The sequence below is a fragment of the Vidua macroura genome, chromosome 3 (assembly GCF_024509145.1).
Source record: "Vidua macroura isolate BioBank_ID:100142 chromosome 3, ASM2450914v1, whole genome shotgun sequence".
NCBI lineage: Eukaryota > Metazoa > Chordata > Aves > Passeriformes > Viduidae > Vidua > Vidua macroura.
This window is the reverse complement of record NC_071573.1, coordinates 78,384,471-78,409,629: the sequence shown is the minus strand read 5'-3', so window position 1 is coordinate 78,409,629 and position 25,159 is coordinate 78,384,471. Positions and strand designations below refer to the sequence as shown.

The 25,159-nt window shown below is 43.4% G+C and overlaps 1 protein-coding gene across 1 annotated transcript in view; it reads right to left on the bottom strand.

Annotated features, from left to right (window-relative positions):
* BACH2 (BTB domain and CNC homolog 2) overlaps positions 1 to 7,182 on the bottom strand; it is a 180,241-nt gene extending 173,059 nt beyond the window's left edge. The window contains exon 1 of the mRNA XM_053974383.1: positions 7,114 to 7,182. The gene's annotated coding sequence lies outside the window, so the exon portion shown is untranslated. The remainder of the gene's footprint in view (positions 1 to 7,113) is intronic.
* Between the last annotated feature and the right edge of the window lie 17,977 nt (positions 7,183 to 25,159).

Sequence of the window (25,159 nt, the reverse complement as noted above, 5' to 3'; positions counted from 1 at the left end):
GACAAACACATCCAAGGTATTTCAGCACAACCAAAACCAACTACATTAATATATATTAATATTTAGTGGTAAAAGATGCCCGCTGACAATGAGGGAGCTGGGATAAGTCTAGATTTTCTGAGTGGATTTTGTTAAAAACACACTCTGCTTTTAATAGAATAAGAAGGAACAAAGAACCATCATATCCTTGCAAGCAATAACTTACTATATAAATATTGTATAAATATTGCAACAACAGAGAAAGTAAACATGGAGGCTTCATAAATGTGGGAATTTTCACTCTAACGGGGAAGAAAATACTAGCTCTGCCTCATATACAGCCCTTAAACCTTGTAACAACACAGGCAACTTGAAAACAGATAGCAACACTAAATATTAATGCAGCAGATCGGGAGTCACTGATTGGACTACCATTCAAAGTACAACACCTTGAAAAGAAGAATTAAAATTTGATACACTGTAACACCATGAAGGGCATGATCTGCTTACATGGAAACAAAGTAACCTTGCAATCTACAAGGCACACTTTCAAACAAAAAGAAGAATGTGCTTAGAGGTTGCTTCACTGCATTGAACACAGCACAGAATCTTTACAAAAAGGTAAACAACTCAAAGGCTCAAACCTATTACTTTTTAAGAGAGAGAGAGAAACATAAAATAATTTAACAGATCACTTTCTGATTTGCACTTTTTTCAGTATCACTTTTAGTATTGGAAGATGCATGCTTCCTTCCAGGTAGTGACAGACACATCCTACAGTTGTCATTTATGTTTCAACTCCTATTTTCTGTTTATCTTCCTCTCTGCATCCTCTGACCCCTAGCTGAAACAGCAATACATGTCACTCAGCAGTGTCACTGTCCCTCTCTTCCTTCACCAGACTGGAAGAGAGGTGGAAAACAGCAGCTCAGCAAGATGAGGTAGTGTGCCAAGTCCTCCCCCAGTCAACATAAATACATTATATTTTCCAGATGCACATCTCTGACAGTGAGGCTAAGGATCGGCAATACTCAATGGTGAAATGCAAAACACTGAGAAGAAGACAGGAGAGGGGAAGACTTTTGCACTGCAAGCAGTGGTATAAGTAGGTTTTCCTTGGAGGGTACAAGATCTTTCACTGCTGCATAGCAAATCACTACATCTCCCATAAGTTAAAAAAAAAAAAAAAACAAACTCAAAGTAATATTTTCCAACCTTTCACTATGAGTTGGGGTGAAAACCACATGTTTTAAAGGTCTTCCACAGTTTTATTATTAGAAGTAGAAACCCTACTGATACTGATGAGTCATTTGTATTGGCAGAAACCAAGAACACCCATTTTCTTCATGTGTTATAAAGCTCTCAGTGTGGTTTTCTATTAATTACTGGTCAAAGTAGTTGACTAAAAACAAAAGAGGTGACATGAACTCACCTTGTTTTTAAACCCTGTTCTATAGCAGCTGATTTTCTTTATCACACTTTCAAAGACCGCTTATTTTTCACCCCATTCCATAAGAAGAAGAAAAATACACAAAAGACAACTACGAATCTAAACTCCCTCATAGTAAATCCAGAACTGCAGATGGCTAATTCACTCCACTTCTGCAAAGGCTTTTGTGATCAGCTAAGAAAGAAAGAAGCAAGGAGGGAAGGAAAAAAACCCAAAAACCACAACAAGAAGATCAGTTAAAAATCATCAGTCAGCAGCAGCTATCATTTTAGAATCCTTATGAGTAATCAGACTAGAGTCTGTAAATAAAGAAGCAGTTGTACAAGAGCGTGAGCAGATGAAGGAACCCTTTCATGCTAGCAGCCAGTGATATTGCCACACAGGAGGTAAAAATGAGACTAAGAAACAGAAAAAATTTGAAAATTAAAGACAGCTAAACCAGGTTTTTTAAAGTTTAATCATAATTCCTTGCTGGCTTTAAAGAGGATTTATGCCATAAAAAAGGGTGGAGGGTAGGTAGACTCCACAGCACAGTCTGCATTTGGAAAGGGAAAACACTATTCATAGGTTAGACTTGCCATACCCAAATTCTGAACGGTGCTATGGGGATTTTTTGGTAACACCCCAGTCACCAAAAAAAAAAAAAAAAAAACCAAAAAAAACCAAACAAACAAAAAAACCAACTATGTAAACAAATAAAAAACAACAGCGACAAAACCACCTAAAGCCCAGAGGTTTAGCTTGCTGATCACTAGCATCAGAATGCACTTGGAGCGCAACCTCTGCAGCGGCACAATGAACTTCCACTTTACCCTCCGCACCTAGAGGAATGGCAGCCTGGCAAAATGACAGCGTGTTTTGATGTTGCTGGGGAAGAAAACCACAGCAAAGCAGTGACCGGAGAACCGAAAATAACCTTTGAACAGCGGCTCGGCACTGCCGGTCTCTCTGCCCGCGCCTCCTATTGTGGATAGTTTATAGCCAGGGTAGCTCCAAGCTGCACCAGACACGTGAGTCAGCAAGAGCGGCTCGTAGGAAACTGCTGACATATTCAATTGCTCGCACACACACCGAACACACCTACCCGCTAAATAAAAAACAGCCTGCATGCAAATCGGGGTGAAGGAACACCTCTACACCTACAGTTCCTGTTTTCCTAGTTCAGGTTTAAATTTTAAAGTGATCGCTAAGGAAAGAAGAAGAAAAAACAAAACAAAAAAAAATTTAAAAGCCCTCAGTGAATGTCAGCTATAATAAGTAGCAGTGATTAAGTCTCAAGGGTCATTTTGTTTATTTAAGCTGCTTTTCCTCTTTTCAAAAAACTGAATTGCTGCTCCACAGCCCAGAAGCCCTGCGTGGTGACAGGCAGCAAACAGTTCCTGTTTTTCTTAGTGGGGAGACTCCTTTTGAACCTATGCACCAAACCCCATCTACCCATCACAGCCTAGCTGATTTGTTTTCAACACTCAGGAAAAAAAAAAAAAAAAAAAGCTTCAGGCTTCTGTTTCAACTCTTACTAGGGATAAACTGGAAATTCCCTTATTCCCTTGGTTTTGTTCCTAATAGCTTTTCAAACATCTTGTTCAGCTGAGAGCAGAGACAGTTGTATGCAAATGATAGATCTTAGGAATAAATCTGGCAGGATCTGACCATTTTAGGACACCTTTCAAACTAAAAAGAAGAAAAAGGCATAGCTCAGGTCCCCATGTCTCTTGCCCCTGCAACCACCACCTCCTCCTTCTCCGTCTCCTTTGGGGCACTGAGTCTGAAATGTCCCAGCTGGCTCTGAGGGCAGGTTTGCACCAGCAGGTGTAAACAGCAAAGGGGGAGCAGACACAGAAGTCAGCAAGGGCTGAGGGGTTACACACAGGAGCTGCAGTTCAGCCCTCACTGTATCAGAAGCTTTGACAGACAGTCTTTTTCAAGTTAAACAGGGACACATCTATTGATCTGCTGAGATGCCAGTGCAGCACAGGTGGTGTTCTTCAGATTGCTGCTGTGGCTCCTTCTGCATGAAGATCAATACAATCGAGTAGAGGAGTCTTCTGAGCCCAGTTTTTGACAGATCAAAGTTCTGCCACACATGTAAACTTTTAGCATAAGGGCTTTCCCAAACTTATTCCCTAATTTTTTTTTTTTTTTTTTTTTTTTTTTTTTTTTTTTTTTTTCCTGTTCTGAACATGAGGTTGCTCTTTGATCATTAGTTCTAGTAACTCAGAAGATGCCAGTCCATCGCTGGTCATAGAGGCAGCATTTGTATACATTCCTCTGCTTGCCTGCTTTCTGCTTTAAAATTGTAATTCATAGTCTAAGAGTGGCATAGTATGCAGTGCTCTTTTCAATCCACTACAAAGATGTTTCTGCCTATCTAAAAAGCAAGATGAGCACATTGCAACTCAGCTGGCTATATTCATACATTCTACATCTTCTTGATGCAAGCTTCAAATAAATGTGTAATATTCAGACAGCTGCCAAGGTTAGTATCTTTTGGATGAATTTAAAGGAATGATGACCGTTTTTTGTAACAACCTGAATGAGTACTTTGAGCACTACTCCGGAAATCCCTCAGGAGTTACTGGGAGAAGAACTCTACTGCCCATTCATCTACTACAACAAAATCATTGGGGCACCTGCTCAAATATCAGTAAAGAACTGCAGTCTCAGAACAACACTCTACACATTCTCTTAAAGCATCTGTAGTCCGCAGGAACACTGAAAGCAGCAGGAGTAACTCAGAGAAACCATGAAGTTTAAACCTGAATTTTCTTCAGCACATCAATGGAATGATTAGTGTATTTTCCCTAACAGCTCAACTCAGAAAACCCTTATATACAAGCATCACACCCAAAATGAACTGAGCTGGAAATTCAGACCCAGAGGTGAAGGAAGCATGCATGCCTTCAAATCTAAGTCAGACCTGCTCAACACTGCAGGTACATTCTTAGCGTAAACTGAGAAGCCATTCACAAAGTATTCCTTTGAGTAAAAAGGCATACACATTTTGATTTGAATACATAAACCATGTTCATACCACCTAAATTAAAACCACAAGAGACACTGTTCGTGTCACACAATAAATACTATTCAATTTTACCAAGTTTATTACATAAAAACGCCATTACTACTGAAAAGATTACTTTGCATATATTAATGTTACACATCTCATTTTTCAGCTTAGTGCCATAAACCTCTCTTTGCTATGGTCTGAGAAGTCTCTTTATCTGTACATATGTGAAGCCCTACCCAAAAAAAAATGTCACAGGGACACAGTGACAAAACATCTATTTCTATTCTTAAAAAAAAAAAAAAAAGATTTTTTTTACACTACACCTTTAGAGAAAACCTAAAAGAAAATAATAGGCAATTACACTGCAACCTCATTAAGAAAAACTGGCAGTTCAGACTGAAAAATCAAGCAACAAAAGTTTTAAAATAAGCAAAGGCAAGCAACTTCTGTCACATATTCCACACTACATATCATCTGTACAGGGTTTTATTTTCAGCTCTTTGTCTTTTACTGTGCACTTGCAGAAAGAGATATGTAAGATTGCTATATATTATGGAGACTTTATTATTTCATTAAGTATCTGAAGACTTTTCTAATGTCAAAGATTTACCAAAATCTCCTCATAAACTCAGGTTTTATGCCTAACTTCCCTTCCTCCCCAACACAAAAGAGCAAAGAGCTGATGTTTTCTTGCTGCAAAATGAATGACTGAAAGCCAAGAGGAAAAGAGAGGAAGGCGTCCCCCCTACATCACCAGAGCAATCTGCCAGCATGCACATTAGCACCAACAGATGCTCCAGATGTGCCTCTGGGTCAGAAAAAGATTAGGAGTACCTGTCCTAGAACTGTTTCCCAGTGTGAGACACTTCAGCATAAACAATTGCTGTTGATTAACAGATCTGTCAGCATGTGCATTAATCACCTATTCACTGCATGCATCTTCCCCATCTACTTTCCACAATGGTAAAAGTTTTAAAAAATTTTATCTGTCTGACCTCAAGTCTCACAGCAGAGTTGCTCAGCATTGCACACTCTGCTCCTCTATAGCATTTCTGCAAAAGATCCCTAAATATCCTGAGAACCACCCTATCTCCAAAATCACTAGGGACCTTTCTTGTCCACTTGGCAGCTGTGTGCTGGCGTACATCTGTTTGAGTGGTTCGCCCGGCGTTACAGAGGAAACTAACAAGAAAACTAGACCTATGATCCTGATTTTTCAGTTCTCTACTTCTCCAATTAGTCACGGCTTCCTTCCATTCCTTGTAGAGCACCTTCAGAACAGCCTTTGAAGCTGAAGGGTCAAATGTGAAAAGCAATGCTGAAAACTCAGGTTCAGTACACGGCAGGGAAGTACAACGCCGATCCATTTTGCTGCACAGCTGCCCAGATCCCAGTGACAGGGGGCAGGCGGGTGGACACAAAAGGCAACGAGGCTTTTAGAAGAGCAAGCCCACATGCGAGGTGGAAGTTTATTTTTATTTGTCAGATGCAAAGCTCCTAGAACAGTGGTTTAGAGCTGTTGTCTATGGGGCTGTTGCAGCAAAAGCCTAACACACCACCTTATCGTTTTATTCTACCCATCTCATCTCAGCAATTATCTCAAATTTCAGTATTTACATACCTGAAAAAGTCAATTTACCCAAGCATCACCACCCTCCCCAAATTGCAGAGATTCCACTAGCTACGGCAGAATCTCAGACAATTCCCAGCTAAAAAAAAAAAAAAAAACAAAAAACAACCCAACTTGTTTTCAGCTCGAGCCTCAGAAGAAAAAAAATAAAATATGCACAAGTTTAGCGACAGTTCCAAAGTCTCTGAAAACGGGCTTTCATCACGAAAACACTGACACGGCTTCAACAGGAGCAAACAGGAACGCTGTAATTTCCCAGTCTTTCCAACATCTTAAGGAGTATTTCTAATCAGATGTCGTCCCTACCTCACGTTTATCAGTAAAGACTGAAACCCGGGGTTTACTCCGGAGCTTCAATAACAAGGGCACAATGATCTCACGGCAACTGAAGCGATTGAAGCAAGACACCCGCTGCATGACCAAAATAGCCCGCTCCACAAAAGGAGAGGCACGGTTTCACACTCAGCCTCTTTCATGACAGCCGACGTCTCCGCGGCGCGCTGCCTTGCCCGCACGCCGCGCCTTAACGATCCTCGGAACTGTACCAGGAGTTCGCATCCTTCCTCGAACCCACGGGACCGGGGGCAGCGGGGGGCGCGGCGGGACGAGCTGCCCGCCTGCCCCGGGAGGCTGCAGGTGGCCGCGGCGGCGGGGCCGGGCGAGGCGCCGGGCCGGCGCTCGGCGGAGGGGCTGTCCGGGGTCCCGCCCGTGCGAGGCAGCGCGGAGGGGAGCGGGAGAGCGCGCACGGACACACGCGCGGCTTGGGCGCCCGCCGCGCACTCCCCGTTACGCAACGCGCGTATTTCCCACTTTAAGGAATAAGCGCTAAGCGCGCCTGCAAAAGCCCGCGGAGCTCCGGGGGCGGGGGTGTGCAGCCCCCCGCCTGACCCCGCGCAACAGCTGCTGCGCTTGGGAGGAGGAGGAGGAGAAGGAGGCGAGAAGCCACGCTGCCCCCCCGCACGGCCAGCCTCCCCCCAAACTTCGCCCCCCTCCCGCCCGTTCCCCTTCCCCGGCGGGGCTGCCGAGCCGCGGAACAGGCGCACTCACCTCGCCTCCGCGCAACTTTCGGGGGTCGCCCCTCTCGCTGCAGCCTGGGCGGGAGGTGGGGGAGGCAGTGGGGCGGGGTGGAGTGGGCCCGAGGGTGGGGGGGCGGGGGGGGCTGTTACGGCTGAGGAGGTTTGGGGAAGGGGGAGGTTGTTCTTGTTGTTGCTGCTGCTGTTGTTTCGGAAATTCTTATTAGTATTTCTCTGCGGTCAGAAACCTGCACCCTCCCCCCCCCAAATGAAAAAAAAAAAACCCGACCCAGACGATCATCACATGGCGATTGCTTTGAACCAGCTGTTTCCAGAGCCAAAGTCTTGCGGAGAAAAATAAAGGGGGAAGGGAGGGAAGGAGGGGAGGGCTGGCAGGGGGGCCGGAGGAGGAGAGAAAGCCGCAGCGGAGGGAGGGCGGGTGGAGAGAGGGCGGGCGGCGGGGGGGGAGGGGGAGCAGCACCGCGGCGGCTGTGTCGCTGCCGGAGCGGCACCCGGGGCCGGCGGGGGTGGCAGCCCGGCCGGTGGAGGCGGAGGAGAGAAGGCGGCGCTGCTGTGCTGCTGCTGCTGCTGCTGCCGCGGCCGCTGCTGCCGCCCGGCTCTGCCGCCCGCCGCCGCCTCCCGCGCCCCGGCCCAGCGCCGCCCCCGCCCCTCAATCGCTACATTGTTGACATTCGCAGGCTGACGTCACCCTCCCCGCCCCGCCGCGCGCTCCATTCACAACAACGCTACGCCGACGGCGCAGCGCCCGCCGCCGCGCCTACGCCCGCCGCGGGCCCTACGCACGGGGAGCGGCGTACGGCCGCTCCGCGAATAGCGCCGCCGCCGCCGGCGCTCCGCCCGCCCCGCCCCTCCGCGAGCGGCCGGCGCAAGCGCGGCACGGGCGCGCTCGCTCCCTCCCGCGCGCAGCGTGTGTGTGTGTGTGTGTGTGTGTGCGTGTGCATGTCCGCGCGCGAGAGGGGGTGCGTGCGTGCGCGCGCGCGTGCCGCCAGACCCCGCGCCGGGGCTCGCGCCGGCGGCCGCGGGGGGCTCTGGGAGCCGTAGTCCGCCGCGAGGGGCCGCCATGGTGGCGGGGGCGGCCTGAGGGGGTCCCGCTACGAGGGCTGTGGCGGTGGGGAGGCACCGGGCAGGGTGCGACGGGCAGGGCGGAGAACGCCCACCCCGGTCACCCCTGGCTGCCAGCGGGGCCGCCTCGGTGTTGATGCCTGCGGTATTTTGCGCGCTCCGCCCCCCGGAGAAACCTCATCCTACTTTTATAGTGCCGACCGCAAGCGCCCAGCAGTCATGAGTCAGCCGTGCCGAGCACCGCACGGGGAGGTGAGCGCTCCCGGGACTTAAAACAAAAACAAAACCCCGACCAAGTGTTCCTGACGCGGGAGCGCTGATTGTTCTTCGCCTCCTCTCGGCTGTGTGTGTGTGAGTGTGTGTGAGTAAGTGAAGCACCCGAATCCGAGCCCGTTTCCCACTCCGAGGCTTGGCGCCATGGTTTCTTTTGCCAAGTGGAAAGCTGTGATTCCTGCAAATTATCCTGGTGCCGGCAGGCAGTGCTTCTGAGCGAGACCCCAAATGTCAATGGACATGAAATGCAGTTGGGAGAACCGGTAAATGAATAAGCCGCATTCTGCAAGCCCGAGTTACTCAGCCGGGCCTGGGCAGGAAAACATAAAGATGAAAGACAGCTGATAAAAAGGAAAGTTGGAGAATAAATGATTCACAATAGGGGCCGTGAGTGAGATTATCTCTGGAGACATCTCTAATTAAAGGGCGTTGGATAACTAGAGGGTTACATTTTCCTGGGTCAGTGATCTTGAAAAAGAAATTGCAGTTGCAGTAAATGTCAATAAAGAATGATGGTGACCTACTGCTAACAAAAGCACGTTCAGTAATTAACATGTGCATGTTTGTTATTTTTTCTGCGTTTGTCAGTTTTCGTTGTACATTTTCATCCTCTGTTTCCCCCTTTCACTACAGCCAGATGATATACTGCGTTTTCTGTATCTTTTAGAGAGAAGCCATTCAGGTGAAGTTTTCCCAGTGATGTCTTCTGAAATTGCATCAGCTACCTGCATTTTTGAAGTCTGCTAAACTACGGAAAACTATGTTGTCAACCTAGATTCAACTCTTTGTATTTCTGGGCAAGCATATAGTCACTTCTCAAAAATGTGATTCTCTCCAGTTTGCATTTTGTGCTATTGTCCACTTGTGTAAAGTAGAAAGCCTTTAGTTTCTTATAGTATTTTGCCCCTACTTTTCCTAGCTACATGTAGCTGCAGAATAGCACCCCACTGGAGATTTTGACTCATAAACATCACTTTCCCTTTCCAAGTAATGTTCATATGAAGCCTTGCTCACCGGTGTCATTTAGGTTCTGGTTCTGCAGACATATATGCTGTTAAGCATGCGAAAAGTCCCACAGGGTGTAAGGAGACTCATCATGTTTGTTACACTAGTAAGGCTGAGTTTTCGTGTTGCCTTGTTTTTCCCTGAGACACAAAAATAATTTTGTATTGGCATGAGAGATAAAAATACTATAATGAGAAGGAGAGAGAGATAAAAATAAGCCATGCAGCATTTGTAATGCTTTAGTTAGCACGCTACGTGCCCGTTATGTCACTGCATTCAAAGTGCACATATTCTGTTATTTACAGCACACTACAGGAGATATGGCTCCAGGTAGTCAAAGCCATCCAAACTGGAAACAAAGCACGCCGTGTATGCTCTGCCCATAGCACAGTAATTGCCATTTATCTTACTGGCTGATGTTTTAGAATGAATACTACTATTTGGCTAAAAGGAGGAGTAATGTGAGAATGTCCCTTTTGGGTTTTATTATTCAATCTATGCTGTGACAAAATTTGCAGTGGCTTCAGTGTGAATCAGGTCATGCTTGTGCAGGACAGAGATATCAGCACAGAGTGAAAGAAGGTAGAGCTAAGCAGGGGCTCTACACAGAGGCTTTTTGAAAACTCACCAAGTAGCTCTATGCAGCTTTTGGTACCCAAATGCTATTAATCATTTTGTGATCAACTCATAATTCAAGGCAGAGTTCACATTCCTATAAGTCACTCAGATCATGATTTTGTTATGGCTGTTGTATCTCCATATAACAGTAGAAAACTGAAGAAAAGCTGAGAGTTATTTTCCAAATACAGAAGGAATATTATACTCACCAAAAGGAATATTATACTAACCAAATGAAGCTTACTGTTTAAAAATTCTATTTTTATATCACATATTTTACATTTTAATGCCTTGGCTTTCCAATTCATTCCCAAACTGTTTATATTCCAGCAACAAATCTGGTCTGATACTGTTTCCAGTGCAATCAACTATCTTCATGCCTAAATCTTTGTATATGTAATTATTTCTGGACCATTTTTGTTGCAGTGCAGCCAAACATATATTCCAAACAAATATGAGCTATTTGAAGAGGCATCATGTATGGTGTCTCAATACCCAATTTGTCAAGCAATAACAACAAAATAAGGTAAGAATGAATGTGAAGAGGTACAATTTGGAAGTTGACCCAAAAATACTTTAAGAGATAACTTGCCATGAATGCTGCAACTCATCCTCCAGAAAAGGCTGCATCCACACATTCAACAACATGTGTTGGCTCAGAGCTATGGACAAATTTCCTGGTTGCATGTCACCTTTACTAACATATTAATTAGGTGGTTTCTCCACACTGCCATGACTTCATCTCTTTCAGGAGGACTGCCTGCTATGGCACTTGACCTACTTTTTCAGTGGTTCCTTTTTGGATAACACAAAACTTTCCAGAGTAGCTGAATTATGAATATATATTTCAATCATATTTCATATGTAAATTTAAAAGATTTTAAAGTGAATCCAATATTGTAAAACATGTCCCAACATCCCTTTCTGAGATCTTATTTGCATATCAATCTTGTAACTTGAATAGTCTTAATAGTGCCACTTGTTGGAGAGCTCTGTGTATTGCAAGGTATTTCAGTCACGTATTTATAAAAACAAATGGCTTTTTCCTAGTGAGAGGCAATTCCTAATTTAAAGTGCTATGGAGAGACAAGTACTGCAGTCTTGGCTTCAACCATGCTGACTCAAACACTTTGAATGAGCAACACGTTAGTGGATGTTATGCAATTTGATCTTTACAATGGTAGTGAAGGAGTGAAAAGGGAAAAATAAGGACAAATTCTGCAAGTTTTAATTCAGGAAGTTGTCATTTCCTTCTGAAGCACATTTTGCCCTGCAGCATTTGGGTTGAAAAATACCAGTTTTCCTGGGTAAGCCCTGGTCCTGTGCTGAGATCTAAGTCATTATTGGTAATTATGCACATATTCTCCTGGGTTATGCAGGTAGACTTAATGACATTGCATCATTTTCTTCGCAGTGATTAAGAAATTCACAGTTGATTATTGATTATACTACAGGCACTGTATGTCTTTTCACAAGCAGGTCCTAACACACCCCAGGTACGTTACGTTTCCTGGAGCACTGACAGTACTAACAGCACGCCCTGAGTCAGTGGCAGTGACAGCTACGAAGGAGACATTGTCATGGTGTGCAATATCAAAGATCCACAGTGTAGTGTCTCCAGAGCGTGGCTTGACATCACATCAAAAGCTCCACAGAGGAGCATTTGTCATGCACAGAGCTTCAGATCCCTGGCATGGTATTTTGAGGATCTGGTGAGATATAATATTGGAAATATATTGAAGTATCAACATTGTTGCTGGGACTAAACTTACAGTGACAGGAAGCAAGGTAGAAAAACACGGCAGGCACTGACCTTTAAAAAAAATGATGCAGGTAAACATAATGAAAAGGGAATATAAGGAACTCTTTGTATGTCAAGAAACAGAGGGACAGGAATCATTAAGGTTTACACATTTTTTTTCCAAAAAGTATTTTGTGGTCACTGAGTGGATTCATTGGTTTTTATCTTTTTCAAAAAGAAAAAGAAAAAAAAAAAGAGGTAAACTGTTCACATCACCTGCTTGCTGGAGTGACCCAACTTAGGTTTAACACAGTTTAATTTGCAAAAGTAGTTGCAACACCTATGCTAGACAGGTAGGATGAATGAGCTAAAGATTATTCTTTCCAATGGTTTTACAGGAGATGAGAATTTGTTAGCCCCAGAGCAAACACAGCCCTAGCAGCCTGCTGGTACTTTGAAGTTCAGTTCTGTGAAAAGCAGTGCAAATACAGCCCACAGCAAATTCTGGAAATGGCTAGCCAGGTTTAGGCTTTGTCCTTCCTCATTTTGTTTTAAGTCAGTGCCATCTTCTGAGAATTTCCTCTGTTACTGCATTCAGCTTTTTTTTTACTTAGTGTGCTCATTATTATTTACAAATTGTGTGTTACATTTTAGAATTTGCATTTAGAATGGTATATTAAAATATAACATAAAACTTATTTTTTTAAGAGTTCTGAAGGTCAAGTCTGTCAAATTCCATGATTTCACAGGTCAGGATGATCGCAGAGTCTGTTTCTAAAAGCAAGGACATCTGAAATGATTTATTTAAATCTCAGTTCACATGTTCTCCTATCACTAAGAATCAGCACAGTCAAATGGTTTGAGGGCAGTTGTGGGCAAAACCTTGTTTTAGCTTAACTTGTAATCCATCTTTTCAACAACACTTGGCCTTCAGAGTTATTGTATTAAGAGTATAGAAATCTAGCAGAAATTAAGCCCCCTTGCTTTCCAGCTAGCCCTGAGATCAGAGGGGCTGGGTGAGGCTGAGCTTAATTTTAATTTCTGATTACAACCATTTTGACGCTGTAAGTTCACTTGCATTCATTAAGATCCCAGATGCACAAATAGTTTGTGTTACACTGTAAGTCTGGTCTCCTTCACAATCTCAGATTCACACATAGTGCCGTGTGCAATTAAGCACCGTAGGTCTGGTCACATTCAATAGGATTACAAGTAGTGCTGTTTTTTGGAGCAACATGTTATAGATTCTCCCTAGATTGCTGGTGGTAAGTTCACTAGACCTGCAAAATACTAGCATGTAGCACTAGGTATGTGAGTGTTCCTGGGTATGCTCCAGTGCAGTCAGAGGCCTAAGTCTTACCAAAAATATGTTGCTGGCTTTGAGGAAGAGAGAGGAGCAAGCCTATTGACTTGTCTGCAATGTGAGGGATTTACAATGCCAGCTTCCACTTTGTGGGAGAAGTGGAGGCAGTCAAATATTCTATTACTGCTGTCATAAGTGGGGAAGGGGCAACCACTTCATGTGTAAATGGACAGTTACAAAGAGAAAGAGTACAAAGACTGTGGGTCTTGTGCAAGGCCAGCACACAGCCATGACACCTTGCTACCACTCCCTCTTCCACTTGGCCAATTGATGAGGGTCACCCATCCTCCCGATAACTTATCGCCCCATCAGCAGACCATCATGTCCATGGTAATTCCTTCACCACTGTCTCATGGAAATCCCTTCACCATATCAATTATGGCATAGCTCATGGCTGTAGGCTCATTCCTAACCCAGTTATCCAGAAAAGTGAAAATATCTGCAGCAAACTGTGAGAGGAGACAAAACATCTGCTTTGTCCAGGCTGTCCTTCTGCAAATCAAGGGATGCACAAGAGGATTAGAAGAATGCTTTTTTCTCTTGAACAGTGCCAAGGGAGGGAAAACATCTGGGACTGGAGAACAAAGAGGGCATGCAGAGGTTAATCTAGATATGACAGAGTGGTGTTTGTGTTTTAGATACTAAATGTCAGGCTGGAAACTTTTTTCCATTCAAGACCAGTCTAGGTCACAATTCTGACATGTCACAGGACACAAGTTATTTAGCAGGATTTAATTCAAATTCATTATTTTGGGAAGGAGCAGAGGATAGGTAAGAAGAAAAGCACTAATCTGTGGAGAGAAAATGCTGTTTCTAAGGACTCTTCTACTCCACGTGGTCTTCAATATCAGTGGGAGTTTATACACATGTGCCAATGGCTGAATAGACTTAAATCCACTAATTAAGAGTAAAAGCCTAGAGGTAATTGTTACTCACAGGGGTACTGAGCTGGTAACAGCTGTGACCTTCTAGCACCCATGATTCTGCTTTCAGTGCATACTGTAATAGGGGCTTTTTCTTTCTTTTCTGGATGGACTGTGCAGCCGCAGCAGAGGACATCTGGCTGTTGTCTTATGGAAGTCAGGAAGAGTTTCATCATAACTGGCAGTTCTGGTGGGATGTCTGACTGGATGCCTGGCTGCCTCCTGTGCCTCTGGCACTGTCTCTCAGTGCTGTCTGGGCTGCTGTCATGGTGGCTGTGTGCTTCTTTTGCCTCTTCAGGAGGAGGAATACTGAGCACGCTGCTGCTTAAGCCTTACCTGGAGAGGTACTTCTGGTGATGAGTCATGCAGGATGTAGCAGATGGAGCCATGGAGACAATGCAGAGCTGGTGTGACTGGGAGAGGAGCCTGGAGCACTGTGGAGATGGAGGGGAGGACAAAGCAGAATACAAAGCCACCAGCTTTGTCAGAGCCCAGTGGTAGTAGACACCACTGTGTTATGGGGGAAGTCTGAGGTGCCCGGTGTGCCTTCAGAGGGAAGGGTGGGAAGTGATGCACAACAACGCTTGGGAAGGTAAAATTTAAAAGGCAAACCTGATCATCGTGTAGTTTAATAATAACATGTGCTTCATGAAGCTGAAACATGACTGGAGCATAAAAAGGCTTGTGCTGGTTGAGGATGGCTTCTGGCTGAGCAGAGACTGGAGAAGGACTGGTGGGAGTGCTTGGGGGGAACACGGAGGGTGCAGATGTACCGGCACTTAGTGGGCACACACTGGCCCTGCTGGCATGGTGGCTCCCCCTGCCTCTGAGGGCCTATGGGAGCTGTTGGAGTATTTTGGACTTGTTATTAAAGGCTAAATGCCTGACATGCTGCAGTTCTGAAAGGGTCTGGGGGGTTGGAGTGCTTCAGTGCTACACTGAAGGCTTTGGCTTTTGCAGGGGTAGTTCATTTTGCTTTTAGCTCTAATAATAACCAAAGACTTGGGACCCCAGTGAAACTGGCTTTCCACTGACATACTTAATTATGTTTGATTAAGTTACTTCTCACATCCATTTCTTTTGCTTTTCTCAAGAAGGCACCTTAAGCAAAGACCAGGGCAGAAAATATATTTCTGTAAGGATGAAGATGGCTCTTTTCATACAGAGGGATTTATAAGCTGCCTTCAACTATTTTTTGATTAATAGATAGTGTTACTGAAGTGTTAACACATAAGGCAGAAGTCAAGCCTCTGTTATTTTTCTCTCTTAGAGGTGAAAGCAGAGTGCATTGGCTTGCAGCGTGTGGTGTTTTTGTGGGGTTTATTTGGGAGCTGCAGCAAATAATTGTGACCTCTGATTAGAGGAGTGATTTAAAACTGTTCTTTGCTATGTTAACTTGAAGTTGTGAACTACAAAGGTTTGCAGTGAATAGCTTATGAATAGAAAAGGGACTCTGTTGGAACTCGCTATTATGTTTGAAGTTGGTAGAAACTAGAGATTGAAAAGACCCGCTGGTTCACTGAATTAATTCATTGCACATGCAAGACAGAAACTCCTGGCACACTGATATCCTTCCTGTGTTTCTCAGGAAAAAGAAAATATGTTGAGATGTTTCTGGACAAAATGCTTTGACACAAGGCAATCCATTAGGATGTCTACATTTGGACCCAGTCTGCCATCTAGTTAATTTTTACATTAAATTTTCAGCGTCAGTTGCAGAATGACTAAAAAATTAAAGCTTCATGTAGAAGAAAGATGATTTATTATGTATTTCTCTTTCTTGCAGTGAAAGGAAATGTTATTTTGTAGCTATTTCTGTTCTGGTTTTCTCTGAAGAATAGTTAGTTTAATCTAAATGTAGATGTTGTGAAAACATACGTGAAACACAAGGCTGATAAAGTTTTTATTTTTGTTTGGGTTTTTTTTTTGTTTTTTTTTAATATAAGTTAGAAAATAATTTTTGAACAACTGGCAACCCATGGCTTTTGAAATCCAGTAATGATACAGTAAAATCTTGTAAGCAGTAAGGAAACAAAATATTGGTGATGTTTGGTGATTATGCCAAGCGAAAAGAAGAAAACAAACAAAGTCTGTAAAGAATGATGAGCAAATTCCATGTGAAGAAATTTCACTTGTCTAATAATTGAACTTAATTTAATTTAACTAGATGTGTAGGCCAAGAAATATTTTCCTTGTTCTTTTTTTTTTTTTTTTTAATGGACTTTCATAGGAACATGATAGAGTTCCTCAAAGGAATAGACTTGCTAGCTTCAATTTGTGAATGGTACAGCCTACTTTTGTCTTTAGCTTATGAAATTTGGTCTATTTTGTCATGACTACTTTCTTTGTTAAAAGGTAAAATGCACATTGGGCAAGTGCTCTATAGCGATTTGCATAAAAAGTGATGACAAAGAACAATTAATTCCTCATTATTATGCAGTGAAATGCTACTTTGCTCCTAAGTGACTGTAGAGGAAGGTTTTTTCCCTGCGTGTAAATCTGTTGTGGCATTGTTCTAAAAATAGTACTTAAGAGCCCTCTGCACTCTTTATAAATCAGGGTCTTTGACACTCCAGTCAGTTCTCAACAGAGAGATTTTTGTCACACATACTGAACACTACAAGTATCGCCCCAAATATTCATCACAATAATGAGCATCAGAATTTTGTTAGATAAAGCAAGATAGAGTAATTTAGTACTTTGTCAAATTAGATCTCTATCCTTTTTATCTGGAGATCAGTATTCAAAGTACACTCAGATCACACACAAATAGAAACATATTCCTGCCACACACAGCTAGTCTGTACAGAACAAAGAGTCAAGATATCGTTGTCTACGAAGGCTTGATTCTGAGTACAGATTTCATTACCAGCTCACCATAGGATAATGAAATTCCTTCGGGGCAAAGATGAGGTACATCAAAGAGGCAGCATGGAGAGGCAGACTTTGTTAGTGCATGCTCTGTCACCTGCATTACTGGTCCTTGCCTGCCTTTAATTTGTAAGGAAATGCTAGTAATTCAAACCCTTTTATTGGACCAACTTATATTTATATATATCTACGTGCATAAATGTGTGTGTATACACAGAGAAATATGTATTTTTTAACATACAAAACCTTCTGGAAGTTGTTTGGCTTTGCAGCTGAAATGGAATACAGAAAATAATTAATTAATTTCTTGCAAGCAAAAAATTGCCCATACAGGTCCTAAAAGCATCTTTGTATTCACTAAATAAATGCTGTCTGCACCATGTAGATAAATAACCCTTCCTGCAACTTTGCCTTTTTATTTCTGTAGCAATTCAGAGTGACTTTAGTGCCTATGGAAATGAGAGGACAATGTTCAGCAAGACCAGGAGCTGCTGAAGACATGAATCACTAAAGCTTTCCCACAAAGCTTTGCCAATTTGGGAACAAAAGGGTTGCCCTACAGAAACACATCATGGGTCTATCTAGTCCAGCATCCCGCCTCTGGCAGCGGCCAGTAACTGATGCTTCAGAGCAAATCAAAACCACAGCAAGCACCTAGCTAATTATGAGATGCGATGGGTAGAGGAAAAAAAAAGGTTGGTCCTGACTCACAAGAGAGCAGTTTATGCCCTGAAGCGTGAGGTTTGATTTCCCTTGTATCCGTTTGCTTAACTCACACAGTTGCAAATACTATTTATGCTTAAAAGAGTTTCTAATCCTCTCTTGGATTCTAATCAACAATCTGCCTCAATAACTCGAGAGTTACCAGGAAGTTCTCGGGGCTGAGCACACACTGCATGAAAGCTTTGTGCTTTGCTAGTTTAGGGAAAGTTTTCCAGCCTTGGCCTAACACCCACTGCCCCGAGGATCATACCTAATTGTCTAGATGAAAAATACCCAAGCTACCACTCCCTTCCCCCTGAGTCCTGCCTAACTGAAGCAGTTAATTCTTTCCCAGCCCCCACTTGCGAAACGATTGCTTTGGAGAGATTTCTTTTGCTGGCACTGAGCAGTGGCTCCCCCTTTCTATCCTTCTAGGAGGTTTGGACAGGTTCCTCTGTGTGTCTTACATCTCTATGTGAGAGGTCTGCCAGCAGTCAGAGGATGCTGCCTGGCCATGCTGCCTCCCTCCCACTGTTGCAAAGGAGAGAGCAGTGGCAGGGAGAGGAACAGGGCATAGGGAAGGTTCACAAAGGGCAGCAGTGATGTCAGTTTCTTTCTTCCCTTTCAGTATTTCCTCATGAAATAGCAGGAGTTCCACTTGGACTGCTCTGTGAAAACATGCAGTGCCTGTGAGACTCCCTCTTCTTCCCAGCTTAGTCCAGATTTTCTCCTCTCCTGGGCAAGAATGCAAGCAACGCTTTCAATTCATCTCTTATGCTGACCTTGCATGACCTTGAGCATCATTGCAGAGTGATCCTGGCTCCATTACAGCAGAGTGATAATCGTCTCTGCACTCTCTCCATTGCATGTGGTTTTCTATTATGTACATCGCAAAATGGTTATTTCAATCCAGCTCATGGACCTTAACAGCGATATCAGAAGGTAAAGGAGATCAAAAAAGGCTTAACTGCTCCCCTTGGGGCCTAGGTGCTCAAGCCTAAAGGTGTGAGCCTGAGCTCCTGGACAGAGAAGTGGCTTCTAAACAAGGAGGTTCCCAAACTCTGCAGGTTTTCATACCAAAGTTTTGCCTAAGGTTGTCATTGCTGCACAGGTGAAGGAAGACAAGCCTCAGTTTTGAGGTGGCCAGGAGACTGAGAGTGTGCTGAGACAGTTTGAAACAGCTCTCATGGCACTGCTGCCATGGCATCCTTGCCTCTGGCTGTGTTTTCGCATCCCTTCCCAGCTATTTGCCCCTAAGGCAGGCACTGGTGTTGCAGTACACCAGTTTGAGACCTCAAGTGGCTGCACACTTCTTTGCAGAACTAGTTTTCTGCCAGCATAACTTCCTGAACCAGCTGACCAGAGCAGATAAGACCAGGACATGTGCAAAGGGAGGAGTGGGAATGAGAATCTGGGGATAGGGCAGAGCACCCCATCTTGATGTGGATCCACTGCCTCAAGAGTCCAGCAAAGAGGCACCCCTGCCTCAGCCTGGCACCCCAAAAGAGGCTGATCTGCCTGCTTGGTGCTCCCCTCTGAGGAGGCTCCCCAGCATCTGACCAAGGCAGCACCTCTGTGTTTTAGTGAGGGGCAGTGCTGTGAGTCCAAGAAGAGAGGCAGGCTGGTGCAGTGGGGAAGGGAGGAGAGGAGGGGACATGGGGGTCAGCTAGTGGGCTCAGAGAGTGAAGAAAAAGTGATGAGTCTGCTGGTTTATTGCAGGCTTAGAATGGGGAACTCTTGAACCTTTTGTGCCCCTTCTGTGTGAGGCAGAGTCACTGGGCAAGCTGGGAGTGCAGCGAAGACTGGGAGCAAGCTGCCTGCATGAGCAGTGAGGGTGGGCATATTCGTGTTTTGCTGGCTCATGTCCATTTCCCTCCGTGCTTTCTCTGTACCTAAAGTCAGCCATGCTTGTTTCTACCAGCTTTCCCAGGATCTCTTCAGCTGCTGCTTCAGCTATGGCAAAAAACAGAACAAAAGCCAAATCAGATCCCTTATTCAGCAAAGATCTCCACGCAGAAGAAACAGCCTGCCAAATGCAGAGGTCGGAAACTGCCTGCAGTGTGTTGGTCTGTTTACCTAGCATGGCTCATGCTATTTTATTTGCTTAAGTGTCATTACATGCATCCTGGGAGAGGTGGGAGGAATGCCTTCTGCAACCTCTACCGAATTTTTCTGAAACCATGATGTGAAAAGAATGCCATTTCATGTCAAGAAACTGTTATTTCACCTAGCAGCATGTTATTTTGTATTCCTCAGACTACATTTTACCTGCCTGGGGTGTATATGTGTGATCTACTGAAATCACTTGCCATCTTCCATAATTTATGCTGCTCTTCAGTCTTAGCAGTGTGCATAAACTTCAGTGACACTTTGTCATTCCTTTCTAAATCATTTTGAAAAATCATTTGAGGAACAGCACCAGATCCATGGTGTTCTGTGTTTCTCCTGCTTCAATCTCCAGACCAGGTTCTGAGGTGGCAGGATGACACAGCAGAAGAAAAATCACAGCCAGGAAGGTGGGTATTGTCCCAATAGTAAGAAATTGGAATGTATAATGTGGTAGCATGAACCTTGGTATACCTATTCAGCCTAGTAGTGTCATCCCATGGTGGTGGAGGCAAGGAGAACCCAGCTGAAAGAAAATGTTCCCCTTTTTCTTCAGGCAATCTCTTCATAAAACCTCACAAGGAGCAAATAAACATATTGGAAAAGGGGAGATGTGAGGGGTGACCTTTACAACACTAGGGGCTTAGCATTTACTATTGTCACACAGGACTGTACCCAGATTATTTGTTTCCTATTGCTTAATCCATTTATAATGTGGTGTACAAATCCACAGTTTGTCATTTGACCCACTGCTCTGCTATGTGGAGCTCTGTCAAAGGATTTTGAAAACCCGCTGACACTTTCTGCTTCCTTAATTCAATAGGACTCTTTTGCAGGTTTGTGGGAGAGAGCTGCAGCTCAGCTGGCCTGATCCTTCACCCCAAATTAACAATGTCTGTGGTTGCACATAGTGAGCATCCTCAGTGCTGGGGTTGACCCTGCCTACCTTCCTTTCTGGCTCATATTTTGGAAGAGAGAAATTCTTCAGTCTTGGAAAACACCCTTGTTTATCCACATTGCATGCTCTTGCCAGTCTCTCTGTTCTGAAGTTTAGCTTCTGAACACTCCTGAATTCTTTTAACTTCATCAGCTTAGGTTTTCTTAACTTGCTCCAGTGCCTCCTCTTCAGAAATGTTTATCTTCATAATAGCACAATCAGCGTTTCAATAAATTTCAAAATCTCCCACTACAGTGAGAACAAATGTAAATAATAAATTCAGCTTCTTGAAAACGTCTTAATCCTTGTTAATTTGTGTCCTTAATTCTGTAATGACCCGGAGGGTTTACAGAGACACACATGCAGCTTTATTTATGTTTAGTCTATTTGAATAATTATATATCGTTTATCTTATTATCTTTGGCTGTTTGCTCCCTCTCCTCCCTCTGAATTACTGTCTATTTACAGTTTACTTGTGCTGAGCTGGTTTGGTCAGAATTTCTAACATGTCTGTGTGAAAGCTCCCTCAGTGCTGTCCTGGAGGCAATGTCTCTGAACTTCACAGCACCACATTCTACTACAGCAGCTCCTGCCTTGAAAGAGCCTTCAAGGCTCTGAAATTTTTTATAAAGGTTTGTTTGCCTCAGTTCAGTGTGATGAAGAAGTACAATGTGATATTTCAGTGAGGCATTTGATTTTTTAAATATAGTTATCATTAAAAATGATATTAGCCAGAAGAGCAACTTTAACTTAAGGTTGTCAGATACTTTCCTCCTGTCAGCTGCATGTAATTCCCTAATTTTAACCATTGCAAGTGGTTTCTTCTAGGCTCTGTGTCAATTTCATCTATTAAAACTGTCTTTTTTTGTGAAGAGGTGTGGGCATTTTTGGAAGCAAGGCGGGCCAGGAGGTGAGGGAGGCAGTGAGAGTGGAGCTGAATGAGAAGCTGGTAGGAAACACTGAAGACTACCTGACCCAAGGACCAGGGCTGAAACACAGCACCTGCACCCAGGCACCTCCCTTGGCTGCCTGTGGGGGTGATTTACAGCACTGCCCTTTTGGAGTTCGTGATTTGTACAAATGAGGCCCAGGATGGGACCGCAAACTTAATTTGTATGTCTGATGTAAACTAGCAGTGAGGCAAAGCTGTAAAGATGCACAGCTAGTTCACTACCTTAGCCAGCCTTTCATTCCAAGTAATTTCCATTTCTACTCAACACTGAGAAGGTCACGAGAGAAAAACTTTTGACTAAATAATCTTTGCCTTCTTTTTACAGCTTTGGTACAAAAAGGATTAATTAAAAAAGAGAGGAAAATAATCTCTTCCTTTCTCTTGTCATGAGAATTACATGTGCTGTGTAAAGTAGAGAGTGAAAAGAAGCAAGTGCTCTAAGTAGAGGATTATTTTATGTATTTCATGGGAAAAAGTTGTTCAGCTCTTTTCAAAGCAAACTATGCCTATAGTACTTTAAAGGGAAGTAGGAGGAAATGATAATAATTATATCTGAACTGGCTTAGGGCTAAATTCTGCAGATAAATATGGGTGTGACTGGGCAAAATGTTGTCTTGATGTTAACCTGAAGGAAAACGAACCTATCAAACCCAGATTCATTTGGCCAAAAGTGTTACATGTGCTTTTGTCTATTCACACAAGTATATTTGATATATTTATATTTTTCTTATCTGAATGTGCAAATTAGCCTATTCTTTATTCACGTTTGTAGGAGAATATTCATATGCAAAAGTATGACAACTTAGTTTCAGTATCTCAGTCTTAAAGATCCCAAATAGCCAATGTAAATATTAGTGGAGAATATAAAATTTAAAAAGAAAAATAACGACAACTTGAGTATTTGTGGATTTTGCTCAGAAGTAGATAGGAAAGTGAGTAAAGACCAAGGAAGTGAAAGACCCATAAGATTATCCTTATCTGTGGAATTAGGGATATCTGTAGGGCAGATGGGATTTTGTTATTGGTCAAGGCCAATAGCCGTGTTCATAAAGAGTAAGAAATAAGAAAATTATTAAAGGGAGCTTATGAATGTAAAACTTTAATAAGTGGGACATTATAGACAAATCAAAGAAGCACTAAAGGATAAAAGAGTCCAGTCCCATGTGGTGGAAAAGAGAGCTCTGCTGCAGCTCTTAAGTGCAGCAGTCCTGGTGTTAATGAAAAGCAAGGTTTTTTTCAACATCCAGAACTGTATGGGTTAAAAATTCTTTCTCAGCTGACAAGAGCTCAGCTAAACAGATCAAAAAGAGAAGGAAAACCAAAACACAAGCTCAGAAGTTGCCTTTGCCTCGTACCAGGAGTCAGAAAGTGTCAAAAGATGTGTCATATCTTAAAAGGCTAAATGAAAAGTTATAGTTCCTCAGTACATGAAGAAAGAAAAGCCTTATTGAAATAGTTTCTTTGTCGCATCCTATAAAAATATTATGAGGACAGCATGTATAAAAGAGTAAGAAAAACAGAGGTTACTGGAAATTCATGTAAAGACAAGTTTCTCTATCTTACAGCATAACAAGAGAAAGCCATCACTCACAATACAAGTATTTCTAATTATATGGCGGGTTGGGGTTTGTTAAAGTTTCTGGACTTTTCTGCTAAAAACCTATGGCACTTCCTGAAAACTGACTGTTACAGATGTTAGCAGAGTAGCTGGAAAACCCATCCATCTTTCTGAACTCAGACTAAGAAACCAGTATATTTATGTTCTCCAAAAATGTGTTTTTTGAAGTGAGTGGCCAAGGTTTTCGCAGATCAGTTTTGCCATATCATCCACAAGTAGTGCCATACCAGGGCGTTCCTTCAGCAGTGCTGTGCAAAACACCTTCCCCTGCCACGGAATGTGGCTGTGTTTGCAGAGCTGTGTGGATGTGCATCCTCAGCGGGGCTGCCACTGCTAATTCTGGGCCACTTTTGTGCAGTCAGACCTTGAAAAAGGTTGCCTCTGACACTTACTGAAGTTTCAGTAGTTCCAGCACTTTGTTTTTCAGTCCCACTCATTGTGCTGACTCCTTCTGCCAGGTCTGGATGAAAGTAGTTGATAGAGTTGACCTTGTCCTAGTTTAGGGTAAATTTGGGAGGAAACCTCCAAATGGGGTCCCTCTAGAAAGCAAATTAAAGCACCCCCCCACACACACTAGTTTGGGAAAGGTTTCCTTTTAGAAAAGTGGAAAAAACTGTTTATTTAACAAGCAAAGTATTCACAAGTATTAAAAAATGAATAATATTATACTATAAAACCTCTCGCTGTTCTGAAGAGATGACAAATTCAGAAAATCCTTCTTTAGTTCAGAGAGAGCCCTCTGTGGTGTTTCTCAGCTCACTGAGTGTCTCTCAGTCCCTCTGGTGCTGGAATGCAGTGTCCTGGGCCCTGGTGGGCCACAGGCATAAGCTCCCAGTGTTTTTCTGGGTTTTGGTCCAGAGCAGGTTTGAACAGTTCCAGAGAAAGAAAAAGCCACAGTCCAGGGAACTTTTCTGCCTCAGCTAGCTAAAACATTAACTAAAAGGAAAGGAGAGTTCTCTCACACTCCGTGTCTGTGCTGCAGACAACACACACCGAGAGAGAGAGAGCCAAAGCTCTTATTGCTGTGTTTTTGAATACGGCTGTGAGAAAATTCTACCCCTTTTCCTTCTCCCCCACTTCACTCTCAGATCTAGTTTTGAAGGCACAACACTTATTTCTGGGCTAAACAGACAAATGGGGGATACAATTCAGCATCATAAAGTCACTCCAGGACAAACCTGTACACTATTTCTGCAAATCTGAGAGATTTCTACTCCTTGTTCCACTGGAAATACATGAGTGGGACTGAGGGAGCCAAAGGAAGCTACTACTTTTCTCAGGGGTGAGCACTGAAATATTTCCCCCTAAGACACAAGTTGTAGGTGTGAGCTATAACATTTACCTGCAGCTGATTGGAAACTTAGTGGAACTTTGAATGTGTGCTGAACATAGTAAGTGGGAACCATTTAATTCTAAATATCCCAACTGAGTCTAGACCTTCCTTCAAGACAGTTTTGGATGCTACTTAAGGCCAAAGTTGCTGAAGAACCCTGGTATTCACCCTGAAAATTGTGGTGAGATGAAAGCTAGGCAAAGCAAGGGAATACTCAGGTGGGTTTCTGAGCCTGTTTAGGGCTGCACTAATGATGGTGAGGGGAAAGACCATTGTCTTTGTGCCTGCTGTGACAGACTTGCCCCTGCCAGGAGCCTCCACAGCCATGTGGCACAGTCAGAGCTGGCTGGATTAGAAGATTTACAGTGTTTCTTAGAAAGAGCCCAAGATTGCTACTAGAATTACTTGCAGAATTTGTAAGCTGCAGCAGCCTAAATTCAGATTGAATGCAAACACAGTAAGGATTTTGGGGAGTTAGGATGCAGGCATCCTCAAGAATCCCAGCTCAGATACCAAATAGACCCTTTTCCTGACCTATAATCATGTTGAAAGATA